Source organism: Hoplias malabaricus, unplaced genomic scaffold (genome assembly GCF_029633855.1).
Source record: "Hoplias malabaricus isolate fHopMal1 unplaced genomic scaffold, fHopMal1.hap1 scaffold_25, whole genome shotgun sequence".
In the NCBI taxonomy this organism is placed as follows: Eukaryota; Metazoa; Chordata; class Actinopteri; order Characiformes; family Erythrinidae; genus Hoplias; species Hoplias malabaricus.
This window is the reverse complement of record NW_027101111.1, coordinates 309,780-327,279: the sequence shown is the minus strand read 5'-3', so window position 1 is coordinate 327,279 and position 17,500 is coordinate 309,780. Positions and strand designations below refer to the sequence as shown.

The 17,500-nt window shown below is 58.8% G+C and overlaps 1 non-coding gene and 1 pseudogene across 1 annotated transcript; both read right to left on the bottom strand.

The window, feature by feature from the left end:
* Positions 1-97: 97 nt before the first annotated feature.
* Positions 98-251, bottom strand: LOC136684631 (5.8S ribosomal RNA). The gene has a single exon (XR_010799750.1). It is a non-coding gene; the product is annotated as a 5.8S ribosomal RNA (ribosomal RNA).
* Positions 252-17,157: 16,906 nt separating this feature from the next.
* The window catches only part of LOC136684638 (28S ribosomal RNA), a 4,392-nt pseudogene continuing 4,049 nt past the window's right edge, over positions 17,158-17,500 (bottom strand).

Below are 17,500 nucleotides of genomic sequence, written 5' to 3'. Positions count from 1 at the left end.
AGGCCCGAGTCTGGGTTTAGGGAGACGAAGGGCCGTCCGAGGTGGAGGCCCTGCGAACTCCCAGCCGCGGTCTAGGAAGACCGATCGATGGGTAAACCGACCCTCAGACAGGCGTGGCCGCGGGATGGACCCCCGCGGCCGCCATGTGCGTTCGAAATATCGATGATCTGTGTTCTGCAATTCACATTATTTAACGCAGGTTACCGCGTTCTTCATCGATGCACGAGCCAAGTGATCCACCGCTAAGAGTTGTATGAGGTTTGTGCCCGGCCCGTTACAGGCCGGGCGAAGGAAGCCATTCGAACACGAGACAACGTTTGACAATATTTCAAGCCGGGTGCCTTCCCCCCCGTGGAGGGGGGAAGGTCATTGAACCTGGGCGTCACCACCGGACCGAGGAGTTACGGCCCGGGGGACGATCGCCCGAGTAGGTGCCCGAGACTTACGTGGTTTAGGAGACCGGGTCTAGGCCCCACCGTTCCCGGCGAGGCCCAGGGTTTGGTTCGCTGCGTTACGGGTCCCGGTCTAAGGCATTCAGGCGTGCGCTCAAAGCCAAGCTCTCCACCCCGGAGGGTATGAGCGAGGCCCGGTGGTACGCTCCCAAGTCCCCCGCTTAGGGGAAGGCGCTGGGTAGATCCCACCTAGTCAGGACCGGCGGGCACCGGCCGTCTCCTTCGGGTGTTTAAACGCATCCGGGGTTCGTGAGGCCCCTTCAACTCGCGCACCGGCCTTAGACTATTATACGGTCCGTCTCTGCGAAGCCAACATCGGGGTATTTGCATGCGCTCTTAAGCTCCGCTCCAACCCCGTGAGGGGAAAGAGTTTCGCCCGGCGGTACGCTCCCGTCCACCACCACCCCCTGTGCCGGGGGGATGGGTTCAGGGAGATCCCACCGAGGCCGGCGAGCACCGGCCAACGCCCTGGGGGTGAGTAAGCCCCTTTGACTCGCGCACGCACAATCAAGCCTTCAACGATCAATGGTTGGTTTAACGACCCGGCGGGCGGCTCCGGCGCCACTCTCCCCCCCGCGAACGAGGGGGGCGGACCGGGGTACCTATGCACCTAAGGCGGTCCTCGCATAACCCCGAGTTCCGAAGCCGGCTCGCTACGTCCACCCACCCGGAGGGGGAGAGACTCACGTCGGCCGACGACGAAAGGTACGAGGCTTCTGCGGTCCATACCTTGAAGGTACCCGCCGGGGGAGGTTTGGCCTCTCGAGTCCGACTCGACAACCGGCCGTGGCCAGGTCACCGTTAATGATCCTTCCGCAGGTTCCCCTACGGAAACCTTGTTACGACTTTTACTCCCTCTAGATGCCCAGGTTCGATCGACTTCCCACCTCAACGAGGCAACCCCCCGGTAAAGGGGCACCTCGGAGATGGTCCGAGGACCTCACCAGGCCATCCAATCGGTAGTAGCGACGGGCGGTGTGTACAAAGGGCAGGGACTTAATCGACGCGGGCTGGTGACCCGCGACTACTTGGAATTCCTCGTTCAAGGGGAAAAGTTACAATCCCCTATCCCCAGCGGGGAAGGCGTTCATAGGATTGCCCAGGCCTTTCGGCATAGGATGGATGCACATGCTGAACCAGCCAGTGTAACTCACGTGCGGCCCCGGGCGTCTAAGGGCATCACAGACCTGTTATGGCCCCGAATCTCATACGGCTTTGCCTTGCCCCGGATCGCTCTAAGAAGTTCGGCCACCGACCGACGAACCCCTCGGGCCGCAAGCCCCCACAGGGACCCAAGGGAGGGCCGTGTAACTTTTTAAGGCACAGGGTCTCGTCCGTTATCGGAGTTAACCAGACGAATCGCTCCACGAACTCCCAACGGCCATGCACCACCACCCACAGAATCAAGAAAGAGCCATCAATCTGTCAATCCTTACCGTGTCCGGGCCGGGTGAGATTCCCCGTGTTGAGTCAAATTAAGCCGCAAGCTCCACTCCTGGTGGTGCCCTTCCGTCAATTCCTTTAAGTTTCAGCTTTGCAACCGTACTCCCCCCAGAGCCCAAAGACTCGTGGTTTCCCTCACGCTGCCCGGCGGGTCATGGTCGCTAGCCTCACGCCGCCGGATCGCGGGTCGGCATAGTTTACGGTCGGAACTACGACGGTATCTGATCGTCTTCGCTCCCCCGACTTTCGTTCTTGATTAATGAAAACATTCTTGGCAAATGCTTTCGCTTTCGTTCGTCCCACACCGGTCAACGAATTTCACCTCTATCGGTGTGGTACGGATGCCCCCGGCCGTCCCTCTTAATCATTGCCCTCGGTCCTTAAAACCCACGAAATAGGACCGTGGAAGCCCCGGAGCCCCACTCCGGAACGACCAGCCGTCCCGAAGGAGAGACCCCGAAGCCCCGCGGAAGGGCCCTATTCCATTATTCCTAGCTCAGTCAGACATGGCACGTGTCGGCCTGCTTTGAGCACTCTGCTTTATTCAAAGTAAACGCTCCGGACCCTCCAACCCACCGTGCACCGCAGTGAAGTACCCAGCTAAGGGCTTCTCCGCGGCCGGCGAGCAGAGGACACCGGCGGGTAGGGACCAGGTCCCAACATCCACCCAGAGACAGGGGGTCACCCCCGAAGGAGCTCCCCACGCCATCCCGGACAGTACAGGGGATCCGAGACCTGTCCCCACATCCAACTACGAGCTTTTTAACTGCAGCAACTTTAGCATACGCTATTGGAGCTGGAATTACCGCGGCTGCTGGCACCAGACTTGCCCTCCAATGGGTCATCACTCACGGACATAGATTGAGTTCATTTCGATTACGCTCCACAGGATCATAGGACCCGCATCGATATTTTTCGTCACTACCTCCCCGTGTCGGGAATGGGTAATTTGCGCGCCTGCTGCCTTCCTTGGAAGTGGTAGCCGTTTCTCAGGCTCCCTCTCCGGAATCGAACCCAGATTCCCCGTTACCCGTGGTCACCACGGTAGGCACGTAGCCTACCGTCGAAAGTTGATAGGGCAGACACTCGAATGATACGTCGCCGCCCCGGAGGGCTTAACGATCGGCCAGAGGTTATCTAGAGTCACCAAAGCGACCCGACCGGAGCCGGGAGGGTTTTTCGGTTCTGATAAATGCACGTATCCGGGGGACAGGGGCCGGGAGAGCATTTCACGCCGACCCCCAGAACCCTTCCAACGCTTCGTTTGCATGTATTAGCTCTGGAATTACCACAGTTATACCAAGTAACGTGTGGAGCGATCAAAGGAACCATAACTGATTTAATGAGCCATTCGCAGTTTCACTGTACCAAAACCCGTGTGTACTTAGACTTGCATGGCTTAATCTTTGAGACAAGCATATAATACTGGCAGGATCAACCAGACCGACCCCCCTTGGATCTCAAACCCCGGACGGGGAAAGAGAGGGGGCGCATGGAGCCCGTGAGAGTGATCTCAGGGGACACCAGCGAAGAGGATCGAACGCGACCCCGCTGTGGGGGTCTGCAATCGACTTGGCAACTTGGAAAACGTATGATTCTCGCCCGGACGGTGCAGGCTAGGGGCCGGGTCCTTCCCTCAAACGGATCCCGACCCTAAGGCACCACCGACGCGGACGTTGAACGGACCTACTGTTGGATCGACCGGCCGACTAAGTCCCCCTCGGAACCGTTCTGGACAAGCGGACATGCCTCTTACGGGCATCCACGAGCCATGGAGGCTGGGAGCACAAGGTGGGGAGGATCGCTCTAAGCACTGTATTTAGGCTTAGAAGCCTGCCCCTGGTGCTCCGCGTATACCGAGCTCGAACGGCCGTGAAGGACAGCCGTTAAGGGAAGAGAATGGAAGAGAATCCTGGCCCCCTCAAAGCGCGAGGAAGTCGGCATAGGTTTTTACGGTACGCCACCACCGGAGCCGTCTGATGTTCAGAAGACGAAGGGTTTTGCCCTCAATCTCGTAAGGTCGAGGGCTCACCACCGAACTTCCAGCCGCGGTCCTTGGTAGGACCGATACGCGGACAAGCCGCAAATCCTGGCCCCCTCGCAGTGCGAGGAGGTCGGCAAAGGTTTACGGTTTCGCCCCCCGGAGCCTACGGAAGTCTGCGTTTAAGAAGACGAAGGGTCGGATCCCGTAGGCCGACCCTGCGAACTTCCAGCCGCGGTCTGTGGAAGACCGATCCGTGTCACCTCTAATGCGCTCTTTGCCTCCGGCCGTTTCCAGCCGGGGGCCCGGTGGTGCGCTCCCACGTCCCGCTCAAAGGAGGGGAAAGGTCGGGAGATCCCACGGACCGGCGGATGACCGCCGGCCAACGCCTCGGGGGGTTACGCGGCCCCGTCGACTCGCGCACGGGCAAATTTATGGGTTTAAAAAGGGGGACAATCCTCATACGTTCGACCCCCCGGTGCCCAGGGAAGTTGACCCTCCCCGGGCAGGCATATCGAACGAATCATCGGTCGGAAAACTCTCTCTTTCGGGACGGGGGAAACCCCTCATACGCTCGACCCCCCATGCCCAGGAATGTTTTACCTTCCCAGGCATACATCGAACGAATCATCGGGGTGGACACAACGGGCTTATAACAATCGACGGGGCGGCCCGTTCCACCCGCCCCACAAGTGGGCAGATGGTCGGTGGCCTATAGACCCACAGGCAGTCCCAATACCACCGTGATACGAGATCCGGGGTTGGGACTTGACCTTAAAGGTACCCGGTCGAGGCGGACCGAGTGGAAGCCACTCGGATTTATGACAGTGGTAGGCCCCACGGACCTTGGGGACCACTCCCCATCGCTCTGCCCGGCACCTGGCTCGGAAACCGGGACTAATTTTGGCAGTAATACGCTATCGGTCTTGGTTCTCATTGGTTCATACACCCAAGATGGGCGAACGTCGAACGCGAACGGGAGCGATCAACGCCCATAACCCCTAATTATGCACGAACCGGGGGCTATATAAGGGGTCGCCTTCACTCGGAGCCGTCAGTCTCTCACCATGGATAGCTGCCCGCTTTGCGAACAAGCCATTGCTACGGATCTGACTTTCCACTTTACCATCTTCCACAGACTCGGACCGGACGACGCAGCCTTCCTCCGAGAACTGGACCGAAGCGGGGAGAATTCATCACAGCTCGACTGCCCTCTCTGCGGCCTGCCGTCTCTCTCTTCGCCGGCAGATCACCTGGGCTCGGCGCATTCCCTCAAAGGCCTCGCCCTTCGGATCGCTCTCTCTGCCGCTCGACGCCTTCGCACCCTCCACCTTCTGCGTCGCTATCAACAGTCTAAGCCGCGGAACCCTCCACCGCCCTCGGGATCCCGTTCCCCGAATCCAGCCTCGCCGCCGGGACCAAGCACGCCGGGACCGAGCGCGCCGGGACCGAACACGCCGGGACCGAGCACGCCGGGACCGAGCACGCCGGGACCGAACACGCCGGACCCGAACACGCCGGACCCGAACACGCCGGACCCAAGCACGCCGGACCCAAGCACGCCGGACCCAACCATGCTGTACCCAAGCTCACCGGACCCAAGCACGCCGGAGCCAACCACGCCTGATGCTTGCCCGCTCTGCGAGCAAGCCATTACGGATCTGACTTCCCATTATACCACCTTCCACCGCCTTGGATCTGCCGACATTGACTTTCTCCGGGGACTGGACCAAAGTGGGGAGAATTCGTCCCAGCTCGACTGCCCTCTCTGCGGCCTGCCGTCTCTCTCTTCGCCGGCGGATCACCTGGGCTCGGCGCATTCCCTCAAAGGCCTCGCCCTTCGGATCGCTCTCTCTGCCGCTCGACGCCTTCGCACCATCCACCTTCTGCGTCGCTATCAACAGTCTAAGCCGCGGAACCCTCCACCGCCCTCGGTATCCTGTTCCCCGAATCCAGCCTCGCCGGGCCCCAGCACGCCGGGCCCCAGCATGCCGGACCCAGCCATGCCGGGCCCAAGCACGCCGGGCCCAAGCACGCCGGGACCCAACACGCCGGACCCAGCTTCGCCGGACCCAGCCTCGCCGGACCAAGCCTCCCCGGGCCAAGCCACTACGGGCCAAGCCACGCCGGAGCCGGTCGACAGCGACTACCAACCGAGCGAGTCTTCCCCTGCCGAATCCACCTCGGACACGGATTCAGAGACCGAGCGGGCACGGCGAACCTCCCGGGGGAGGCAGCTCGTGATCCCGCATCGGTTTCGGGACACCTACGTCAGCCGTTCGGTAGACGACTTTCAGAAGTTCTACCTGCGGGTCGACGCGTCACCGAAGGACATCGAGAACTCTCGCCAGCGACGGGGCCACGTTATTCGGTTCCTGCTTCACTGCGCCCCGCCCGGCTGCCAATTCACAGACCTGTCTTTCGTCCATCACACGAACGTTCCCACTTGGGTACAGAGCCTTCAGAAACTGGGTTACGCTTCGACAACCGTTAAGTGTTACCTGCACAGCGCCAAGGCGTTCGTCTCCCACGTCGCTGCCTTCGACCCAGAGACCGCCGGGGTCAGCCCCGAAGAGCTCCAGAGGCTGAAGCTGACCTTCGCCAAGGCTCATCGGGACATCGCACGCACGATTCTGGGCCATCGCCAGCGCGTGAAGAGAGCGAAGCTGAGTCGCTTGCCGCAACCTTCGGATTTCAGGGTCTTCCTAAGCCACGCTAAGACCCGAATCCCAGAGCTCATAGACGCGGCCCGGACGGGGGACACCGCCCGCCGGTCGACGCTACGGATGCTCCAGGGGTACCTGCTCGGCCTTTTGTCTGTCTTAACCGGTCACCGGTCGGTTGTGTTTCTCAACCTGACGGTTGGAGAGTTGAGGCAAGCCAGCACCACGGATGGCACCGGCTTCGTGGTTTATGTTCGTGAACACAAGACCAACGCCTCGTTCGGGGACGCTCCGATCGGGTTGTCTGCCACAGAGCTGGCCTGGTTGACCGCACTCAGCGACTTACACGGGGCCCGGGACGGGTTCGTGTTCTTGGACAGGGGGAACCAGCTGCGCAAGCCAAACTCACTGCTTCGGATCGCGTGGACGGATGCGGGCCTCGGAGGCGCGGTGGCCTTCAACCTGATCCGCACGGCTGTTTCGAACCAAGTGAGTGTTGAACTTAATCCGACTTATGTGGGCTCTTAACCCCGGCCTTCCTACTTCTGACACCTCGCACCTCTGTTTCAGGTTTCGACTCTGCCGGCCGAAGATAGAGATCGAGTGACGACAAGCATGTGCCACTCCAACATCACTGCCCGGGCCTTCTACCGAGCCGGCCTCTCTGCGGCCGATGTGATGCGGGCTCGTGAGAACCGTCTTTCCGCCCTCGAAACGGCCTGAACCGGACCCTCTTCAAAGCGCAACCCAGCCGGGATTCACTCCGTGTTTCTGCACCCCCGTGGCTTTGATATGTTTTACTGCGAAATAAATACATTTATTTCTGAATCCCCAAACAGAGTGTTCCCGTGTGGTACTTGCTTCGGTTTGGAGATGGAGGGGGGGTGGAGATTGGGTGATCCTCCCAGAGGGAGACTTTTTACGAGGTCCGACCGGCCTTAAGACTTAAACGATCAGTGGTTATGGGTTAACTTAGTCGGCGGGCGGCCCGTTCCACCGCCCCGCTAAGGGAGCAGTGGTCGGAGGCCTATGGACCTTAGGCAGTTCACCGGGGTGGGTAAACTTACCTTTAGGCACCCGTCGCATGAATATAGGAGACCATTTGGCTTTTTTGGCCCCGGAAACCAGCCACTTCTCCGGGCATATATAGAACCAATCCCCCCCAGGGAGGGAGTTGGAACTAAAGGTCATTGAAATTAAATGGGTTTAACAGTTAACTTTGTCGGCGGGCGGCCCGTTCCACCGCCCCGCTAAGGGAGCAGTGGTCGGAGGCCTATGGACCTTAGGCAGTTCACCGGGGTGGGTAAACTTACCTTTAGGCACCCGTCGCATGAATATAGGAGACCATTTGGCTTTTTTGGCCCCGGAAACCAGCCACTTCTCCGGGCATATATAGAACCAATCCCCCCCAGGGAGGGAGTTGGAACTAAAGGTCATTGAAATTAAATGGGTTTAACAGTTAACTTTGTCGGCGGGCGGCCCGTTCCACCGCCCCGCTAAGGGAGCAGTGGTCGGAGGCCTATGGACCTTAGGCAGTTCACCGGGGTGGGTAAACTTACCTTTAGGCACCCGTCGCATGAATATAGGAGACCATTTGGCTTTTTTGGCCCCGGAAACCAGCCACTTCTCCGGGCATATATAGAACCAATCCCCCCCAGGGAGGGAGTTGGAACTAAAGGTCATTGAAATTAAATGGGTTTAACAGTTAACTTTGTCGGCGGGCGGCCCGTTCCACCGCCCCGCTAAGGGAGCAGTGGTCGGAGGCCTATGGACCTTAGGCAGTTCACTGGGGGCGGTAAACTTACCTTTAGGCACCCGTCGCATGAATATAGGAGACCATTTGGCTTTTTTGGCCCCGGAAACCAGCCACTTCTCCGGGCATATATAGAATGAACCATCGGGGGCTAAGGGCAGATAGTCAAGTCAGTTATACCGATCGAACTCTCTTGAGTTTCGGCTTAAAGCTCTGGCATTTGCCGTTGGGACTTAGAGTTTTTTTTTAATAAAGAGGGGAGGCCGGGCTTACCTCCACCTTAAGCCCAGAGGGTGTCCCAGTCCTCGGGCTTGTGTATTCGCATCAACGGGGTCCATGGAAGTCATTTTAGACATCCAGAGGGGAGGCAACCCAAACCATCCCCTTAGCCCAGAGGTGTGCCACTCCTCGGGCTTGTGTATTCGCATCAACGGGGTCCATGGAAGTCATTTTTAGACCTCCAGAGGGGAGGCAACCCAAACCATCCCCTTAGCCCAGAGGTGTGCCAGTCCTCGGGCTTGTGTATTCGCATCAACGGGGTCCATGGAAGTCATTTTTAGACCTCCAGAGGGGAGGCAACCCAAACCATCCCCTTAGCCCAGAGGTGTGCCACTCCTCGGGCTTGAAACTTCGCATCACCGGGGTGTATGGAAGTCTTTGGTCCAGTTCTGCCAGTGCTCGTTGTCGAACTTAGAAATATTTCTAATTATTTTTAGACTTCCAGAGGGGAGGCCGAGCATACCAACCCCTTAGCCCAGAGGTGTGCCAGTCCTCGGGCTTCGGTATTCGCATCACCGGGGTCTACGGAGGTCTCAACTTAGGTTTTGAAAACCTCCAGAGGGGGGGCCGGATTAACCACCACCCTAGCCCAGAGGTGTGCCAGTCCTCGGGCTTCGGTATTCGCATCACCGGGGTCTACGGAGGTCTCAACTTAGGTTTTGAAAACCTCCAGAGGGGGGGCCGGATTAACCACCACCCTAGCCCAGAGGGGTGCCAGTCCTCGGGCTTCGGTATTCGCATCACCGGGGTCTACGGAGGTCTCAACTTAGGTTTTGAAAACCTCCAGAGGGGGGGCCGGATTAACCACCACCCTAGCCCAGAGGGGTGCCAGTCCTCGGGCTTCGGTATTCGCATCACCGGGGTCTATGGAGGTCTCGACTTAGGTTTTGAAAACCTCCAGAGGGTGGGGGCATATCTTATCCCCACCCTAGCCCAGAGGGGTGCCAGTCCTCGGGCTTCGGTATTCGCATCACCGGGGTCTATGGAGGTCTCGACTTAGGTTTTGAAAACCTCCAGAGGGTGGGGGCATATCTTATCCCCACCCTAGCCCAGAGGTGTGCCAGTCCTCGGGCTTCGGTATTCGCATCAACGGGGTCTACGGATGTCTCGACTTAGGTTTTGAACACATCCAGGGAAGCAGAGCGGACATTCCCATTATTTCAAGCCCATCGGGAAGCCACTCTTTTGGGCATAGCGTTTCGCATCGCTGTTACCCAAACTTACGTCTGATTTAATGCCTCCCTAATATCCCGACGGCACCAGGCTGAGAAACCATATGCCCACAGGATTTGAGGCATTGGAACCTCGTTCGCATAGCTGACAACGATGAACCTCCCTCGGACTCGCTACGAGGCTTGAGGAGGGTCCTGATTTTCTTAAAATCTCAGGTGAGGGACTTAGAAAATTTTCACTTTAAAACCACAGACCTCCAGAGGAGAGACCGGGCTTATCACAACCTTAGCCCAGAGGGCGCCACTCCTCGGGCATGTCACTTCGCATCACCGGGGTCCATGGATGTCTCGACTTAGGTTTTGAACACATCCAGAAGGGGGGGCCGGATTAACCACCACCCTTAGCCCAGAGGGGTGCCAGTCCTCGGGCTTTAAATTCGCTTCGCCGGGGTCTATGGAAGTCATTTTTAGACCTCCAGAGGGGAGGCAACCCAAACCATCCCCTTAGCCCAGAGGTGTGCCACTCCTCGGGCTTGTGTATTCGCATCACCGGGGTCCATGGAAGTCATTTTAGACATCCAGAGGGGAGGCCACCCTAACCATCCCCTTAGCCCAGAGGGGTGCCAGTCCTCGGGCTTTAAATTCGCTTCGCCGGGGTCTATGGAAGTCATTTTTAGACCTCCAGAGGGGAGGCAACCCAAACCATCCCCTTAGCCCAGAGGTGTGCCAGTCCTCGGGCTTTAAATACGCATCACCGGGGTCCATGGAAGTCATTTTAGACCTCCAGAGGGGAGGCAACCCAAACCATCCCCTTAGCCCAGAGGTGTGCCAGTCCTCGGGCTTGTGTATTCGCATCAACGGGGTCCATGGAAGTCATTTTTGACCTCCAGAGGGGAGGCAACCCAAACCATCCCCTTAGCCCAGAGGTGTGCCAGTCCTCAGGCTTGTGTATTCGCATCAACGGGGTCCATGGAAGTCATTTTTGACCTCCAGAGGGGAGGCAACCCAAACCATCCCCTTAGCCCAGAGGTGTGCCAGTCCTCGGGCTTGTGTATTCGCATCAACGGGGTCCATGGAAGTCATTTTTGACCTCCAGAGGGGAGGCAACCCAAACCATCCCCTTAGCCCAGAGGTGTGCCAGTCCTCGGGCTTGTGTATTCGCATCAACGGGGTCCATGGAAGTCATTTTTGACCTCCAGAGGGGAGGCAACCCAAACCATCCCCTTAGCCCAGAGGTGTGCCAGTCCTCGGGCTTGTGTATTCGCATCAACGGGGTCCATGGAAGTCATTTTAGACCTCCAGAGGGGAGGCAACCCAAACCATCCCCTTAGCCCAGAGGTGTGCCACTCCTCGGGCTTGTGTATTCGCATCACCGGGGTCCATGGAAGTCATTTTAGACCTCCAGAGAGTGGGGCCGGTCTTACCACCACTCTTAGCCCAGAGGGCGTCACTCCTCGGGCATGAAATTCGGATAACCGGGGTCCATGGATGTCTCAACTTAGGTTTTGAACACATCCAGAGGGGAGGCCACCCAAACCATCCCCTTAGCCCGGAGGTGTGCACCTCCTCGGGCTTGAAATTCGAATCACCGGGGTCCATGGAAGTCATTTTAGACATCCAGAGGGTGGGGCCGGTCTTACCACCACTCTTAGCCCAGAGGGCACCACTCCTCGGGCATGAAATTCGCATCACCGGGGTCCATGGAAGTCAGTTTAGACCTCCAGAGAGTGGGGCCGGTCTTACCACCACCCTTAAGCCCAGAGGGCGTCACTCCTCGGGCATGGAATTCGCATCAACGGGGTCTACGGATGTCTCGACTTAGGTTTTGAACACATCCAGGGAAGCAGAGCGGACATTCCCATTATTTCAAGCCCATCGGGAAGCCACTCCTTTGGGCATAGCGTTTCGCATCGCTGTTACCCAAACTTACGTCTGATTTAATGCCTCCCTAATATCCCGACGGCACCAGGCTGAGAAACCATATGCCCACAGGATTAGAGGCGTCTGAACCCCTTTCGCATAGCCGACAACGATGAACCTCCCTCGGACTCGCTACGAGGCTTGAGGAGGGTCCTGATTCTCTTAAAATCTCAGGTGAGGGACTTAGAAAATATTCACTTTAAAACCACAGACCTCCAGAGGAGAGACCGGGCTTATCACAACCTTAGCCCAGAAGGCACCACTCTTCGGGCATGTCACTTCGCATCACCGGGGTCCATGGAAGTCTCGACTTAGGTTTTGAACGCATCCAGAGGGTGGGGGCCGGACTTACCACCACCCTTAGCCCAGAGGGCGTCACTCCTCGGGCATAAAATTCGGATAACCGGGGTCCATGGAAGTCAATTTTGACCTCCAGAGAGGGGGGGCCGGGCTTACCACCACCCTAAGCCCAGAGGGCGTCACTCCTCGGGCATGAAATACGCTACACCGGGGTCCATGGAAGTCAGTTTAGACCTCCAGAGAGGGGGGGCCGGGCTTACCACCACCCTTAGCCCAGAGGGCACCACTCCTCGGGCTTGAAATTCGCATCACCGGGGTCCATGGAAGTCTCGACTTAGGTTTTGGAAACCTCCAGAGGGGGGGCTGCACTTACCACCACCCTAAGCCCAGAGGGCGTCACTCCTCGGGCATGAAATACGCTATACCGGGGTCCATGGAAGTCCTTTTAGACCTCCAGAGAGGGGGGGCCGGGCTTACCACCACCCTTAGCCCAGAGGGCACCACTCCTCGGGCTTGAAATTCGCATCACCGGGGTCCATGGAAGTCTCGACTTAGGTTTTGGAAACCTCCAGAGGGGGGGCTGCACTTACCACCACCCTAAGCCCAGAGGGCGTCACTCCTCGGGCATGAAATACGCTATACCGGGGTCCATGGAAGTCCTTTTAGACCTCCAGAGAGGGGGGGCCGGGCTTACCACCACCCTTAGCCCAGAGGGCACCACTCCTCGGGCTTGAAATTCGCATCACCGGGGTCCATGGAAGTCTCGACTTAGGTTTTGGAAACCTCCAGAGGGGGGGCTGCACTTACCACCACCCTTAGCCCAGAGGTTCATCACTCCTCGGGCATGAAATTCGGATAACCGGGGTCCATGGAAGTCAGTTTAGACCTCCAGAGAGTGGGGCCGGGCTTACCACCACCCTAAGCCCAGAGGGCGTCACTCCTCGGGCATGAAATTCGGACAACCGGGGTCCATGGAAGTCAGTTTAGACCTCCAGAGAGTGGGGCCGGGCTTACCACCACCCTAAGCCCAGAGGGCGTCACTCCTCGGGCATAAAATTCGGATAACCGGGGTCCATGGAAGTCAGTTTAGACCTCCAGAGAGTGGGGCCGGGCTTACCACCACCCTAAGCCCAGAGGGCGTCACTCCTCGGGCATGAAATACGCTACACCGGGGTCCATGGAAGTCTCGACTTAGGTTTTGGAGACCTCCAGAGGGGGGGCCGGGCATACCACCACCCTTAGCCCAGAGGGCGTCACTCCTCGGGCATGAAATACGCTTAACCGGGGTCCATGGAAGTCAATCTAGACCTCCAGAGAGGGGGGGCCGGGCTTACCACCACCCTTAGCCCAGAGGGCATCACTCCTCGGGCATCAAATTCGCATCACCGGGGTCCATGGAAGTCAGTTTAGACCTCCAGAGGGGGGGCTGAGCATACCACCACCCTTAGCCCAGAGGTGTGCTCCTCATCGGGCATGAAATACGCTTCACCGGGGTCCATGGAAGTCATTCGAGACCTCCAGAGGGGGGGCCGGGCATACCACCACCCTTAGCCCAGAGGTGAGTCACTCCTCGGGCATCAAATTCGCATCACCGGGGTCCATGGAAGTCAGTTTAGACCTCCAGAGGGGGGGCTGAGCATACCACCACCCTTAGCCCAGAGGTGTGCTCCTCATCGGGCATGAAATACGCTTCACCGGGGTCCATGGAAGTCATTCGAGACCTCCAGAGGGGGGGCCGGGCATACCACCACCCTTAGCCCAGAGGTGAGTCACTCCTCGGGCATCAAATTCGCATCACCGGGGTCCATGGAAGTCAGTTTAGACCTCCAGAGGGGGGGCTGAGCATACCACCACCCTTAGCCCAGAGGTGTGCTCCTCATCGGGCATGAAATACGCTTCACCGGGGTCCATGGAAGTCATTCGAGACCTCCAGAGGGGGGGCTGGGCATACCACCACCCTTAGCCCAGAGGTGAGTCACTCCTCGGGCATCAAATTCGCATCACCGGGGTCCATGGAAGTCATTTAGACCTCCAGAGAGGGGGGCCGAACCTACCAGCAACCTTAGCCCAGAGGGCGTCACTCCTCGGGCTTCAAACTCCCATCATCGGGGTTCCATGGAAGTCTCGACTTAGGTTTTGAACCGTTCCGGGGTCACCTCCAGTGAGATAACGCGGAAATCTCACTATATTCATGCCCACAGGCGAACCAGAGCCTTGGGCTTGTCATAGTTACATACGGTGTACCCAAACTTTCGTCTTTTCTAAAGGAACCCTAATGTCCTGACGGCACCGCACTGGAAACCCCCATGCCCTCTGAATTTTTACCACTCCGAGGTGCTCCGTTTTGGGCTTGCTACCTAGGGCGAAGAGGGTCAGAAATTTTTCTAAGTCCTACTTTAAAACGTCCCACTGGGAGACCACTAGGGTTAGCACTTTGCCAAAAAATCACGGCTGAATGCAATTTTCACGCCTCGCACCCTTTGTTCGTTTAGATTTAACAAAAAAATCAACCGAACCCCCTTTTTAACAACGCTTTGCCGAATTTAGCTCACTTTTCCCGGCCTGGAATATCTCACGCTTGCCCCCCACGGTACTTACCTCCGGGGAAGACACCCCCGTCGCTGCCAACACCCATGCCCGGCCCAGGCTCACCCGACTCGGCCTCGCTCGCTCCATCGCCCGCTCCAAACCTCCGGGGAGAAGACCCCCATCGCCGCCAACGCCCATGCCCGGCCCAGGCTCACCCGACTCGGCCTCGCTAGCTCCATCGCCCGCTCCAAACCTCCGGGGCTGGACCTCCAGGAACCCAGCGCACCTCTCGAACCTATCCGGCCCACACTTAAGCACTCCTCCTCGGACTAAACCATTCAGCCCGCGCCGCTGGAACGAGCGCCCACTGGAAGACCTGAGCCTCAAACCCGCGCGCTTTACGGTTCTCTATCTCCCCGGGCTCGGAGCACTTTTCTCGGCCATGGGACCTCCAGGGGGGGCCCCTCTTAGCTCCGTCATCATTTCTCTAAGTCTCACTCCGCCCACTGGAAGACCTGAGCCCCAAACCCGCGCGCTTTACGGTTCTCTATCTCCCCGGGCTCGGAGCACTTTTCTCGGCCATGGGACCTCCAGGGGGGGCCCCTCTTAGCTCCGTCATCATTTCTCTAAGTCTCACTCCGCCCACTGGAAGACCTGAGCCCCAAACCCGCGCGCTTTACGGTTCTCTATCTCCCCGGGCTCGGAGCACTTTTCTCGGCCATGGGACCTCCAGGGGGGGCCCCTCTTAGCTCCGTCATCATTTCTCTAAGTCTCACTCCGCCCACTGGAAGACCCGAGCCCCAAACCCGCGCGCTTTACGGTTCTCTATCTCCCCGGGCTCGGGGCACTTTTCTCGGCCACGGGACCTCCAGGGGAGGCCCCTCTTGGCTCCGTCAATATTCCTTTAAGTCTCATTCCGCCCACTGGAAGACCCGAGCCCCAAACCCGCGCGCTTTACGGTTCTCTATCACCCCGGGCTCGGAGCACTTTTCTCGGCCATGGGACCTCCAGGGGGGGCCCTTCATGGCTCCGTCAATATTCCTTTAAGTCTCACTCCGCCCACTGGAAGACCCGAGCCCCAAACCCGCGCGCTTTACGGTTCTCTATCTCCCCGGGCTCGGGGCACTTTTCTCGGCCATGGGACCTCCAGGGGGGGCCCTTCATGGCTCCGTCAATATTCCTTTAAGTCTCACTCCGCCCACTGGAAGACCCGAGCCCCAAACCCGCGCGCTTTACGGTTCTCTATCACCCCGGGCTCGGAGCACTTTTCTCGGCCATGGGACCTCCAGGGGGGGCCCTTCATGGCTCCGTCAATATTCCTTTAAGTCTCACTCCGCCCACTGGAAGACCCGAGCCCCAAACCCGCGCGCTTTACGGTTCTCTATCACCCCGGGCTCGGAGCACTTTTCTCGGCCATGGGACCTCCAGGGGGGGCCCTTCATGGCTCCGTCAATATTCCTTTAAGTCTCACTCCGCCCACTGGAAGACCCGAGCCCCAAACCCGCGCGCTTTACGGTTCTCTATCACCCCGGGCTCGGGGCACTTTTCTCGGCCATGGGACCTCCAGGGGAGGCCCCTCTTGGCTCCGTCAATATTCCTTTAAGTCTCACTCCGCCCACTGGAAGACCCGAGCCCCAAACCCGCGCGCTTTACGGTTCTCTATCACCCCGGGCTCGGGGCACTTTTCTCGGCCATGGGACCTCCAGGGGAGGCCCCTCTTGGCTCCGTCAATATTCCTTTAAGTCTCATTCCGCCCACTGCCATACCCGAGGTCTTTAACCGCGGCGTTCACGGTTCTCTATCACCCCGGGCTCGGAGCACTTTTCTCGGCCATGGGACCTCCAGGGGGGGCCCCTCATGGCTCCGTCAACATTCCTCTAAGTCTCATTCCGCCCACTGCCATACCCGGGCTCGGAGCATGTACTTCGGCCATGGGACCACAAGAGGGCGCCCTTCTTAAGAAATTGCTGACATCCAGGACCATTCAAGGGAGCGACCTGCCTCCCTATGCCCGCCACCGGCTTCCTCTAACCGGTGTACGGACTCTCGGGGCCCGCGCCCCCAGAGAACCAGAGTTTCAGAAATTGCACTAAGTCCAGACATCCAGGACCATTCAAGGGAGCGACCTGCCTCCCTATGCCCGCCACCGGCTCCCTCTAACCGGTGTACGGACTCTCGGGGCCCGCGCCCCCAGAGAACCAGAGTTTCAGAAATTGCACTAAGTCCAGACATCCAGGACCATTCAAGGGAGCGACCTGCCTCCCTATGCCCGCCACCGGCTCCCTCTAACCGGTGTACGGACTCTCGGGGCCCGCGCCCCCAGAGAACCAGAGTTTCAGAAATTGCACTAAGTCCAGACATCCAGGACCATTCAAGGGAGCGACCTGCCTCCCTATGCCCGCCACCGGCTCCCTCTAACCGGTGTACGGACTCTCGGGGCCCGCGCCCCCAGAGAACCAGAGTTTCGGAAATTGCACTAAGTCCGATTTTCGCCCACTACGAGACCTAAAACCGTCATCCAGGATTTCACAGGGGAGTACCCACCTCCCCTATGCCCGCCACCGGCTCCCTCTAACCGGTGTACGGAGTCTCCGGGGCCCGCGCCCCAGAGAACCAGACCTGGACCGCTCCGGAGGGCCGGGGGTTTGCTTTCGCCTTCCCCCCGACAAATGTTTGAGTGGACGGGATGACTTTCAATGGATCGCGGTATATGCACCCGCTCTGCCACTTACGACACCCGCACTCCGAATCAGGTCGTTTACGAGTCATTTCACACCCGGATCAAGAGACATTTGCTTTGACGAGGGAGGTGGACTGAGGCGTTCATTAGCCCCGGTCCGGTTCCAGTGTCATGCGGCTCTCGTCACCGGCGGTGGGGAGGAAAGCACCTCCCACCCCGGCTATCCAAGACCAAGCTCACCGATGCTGGGCGCGGATGTATCGCTCCTTCTAGGCGGGATTCCGACTTAGAGGCGTTCAGTCGTAAGCCCTCGGATGATAGCCTTGCA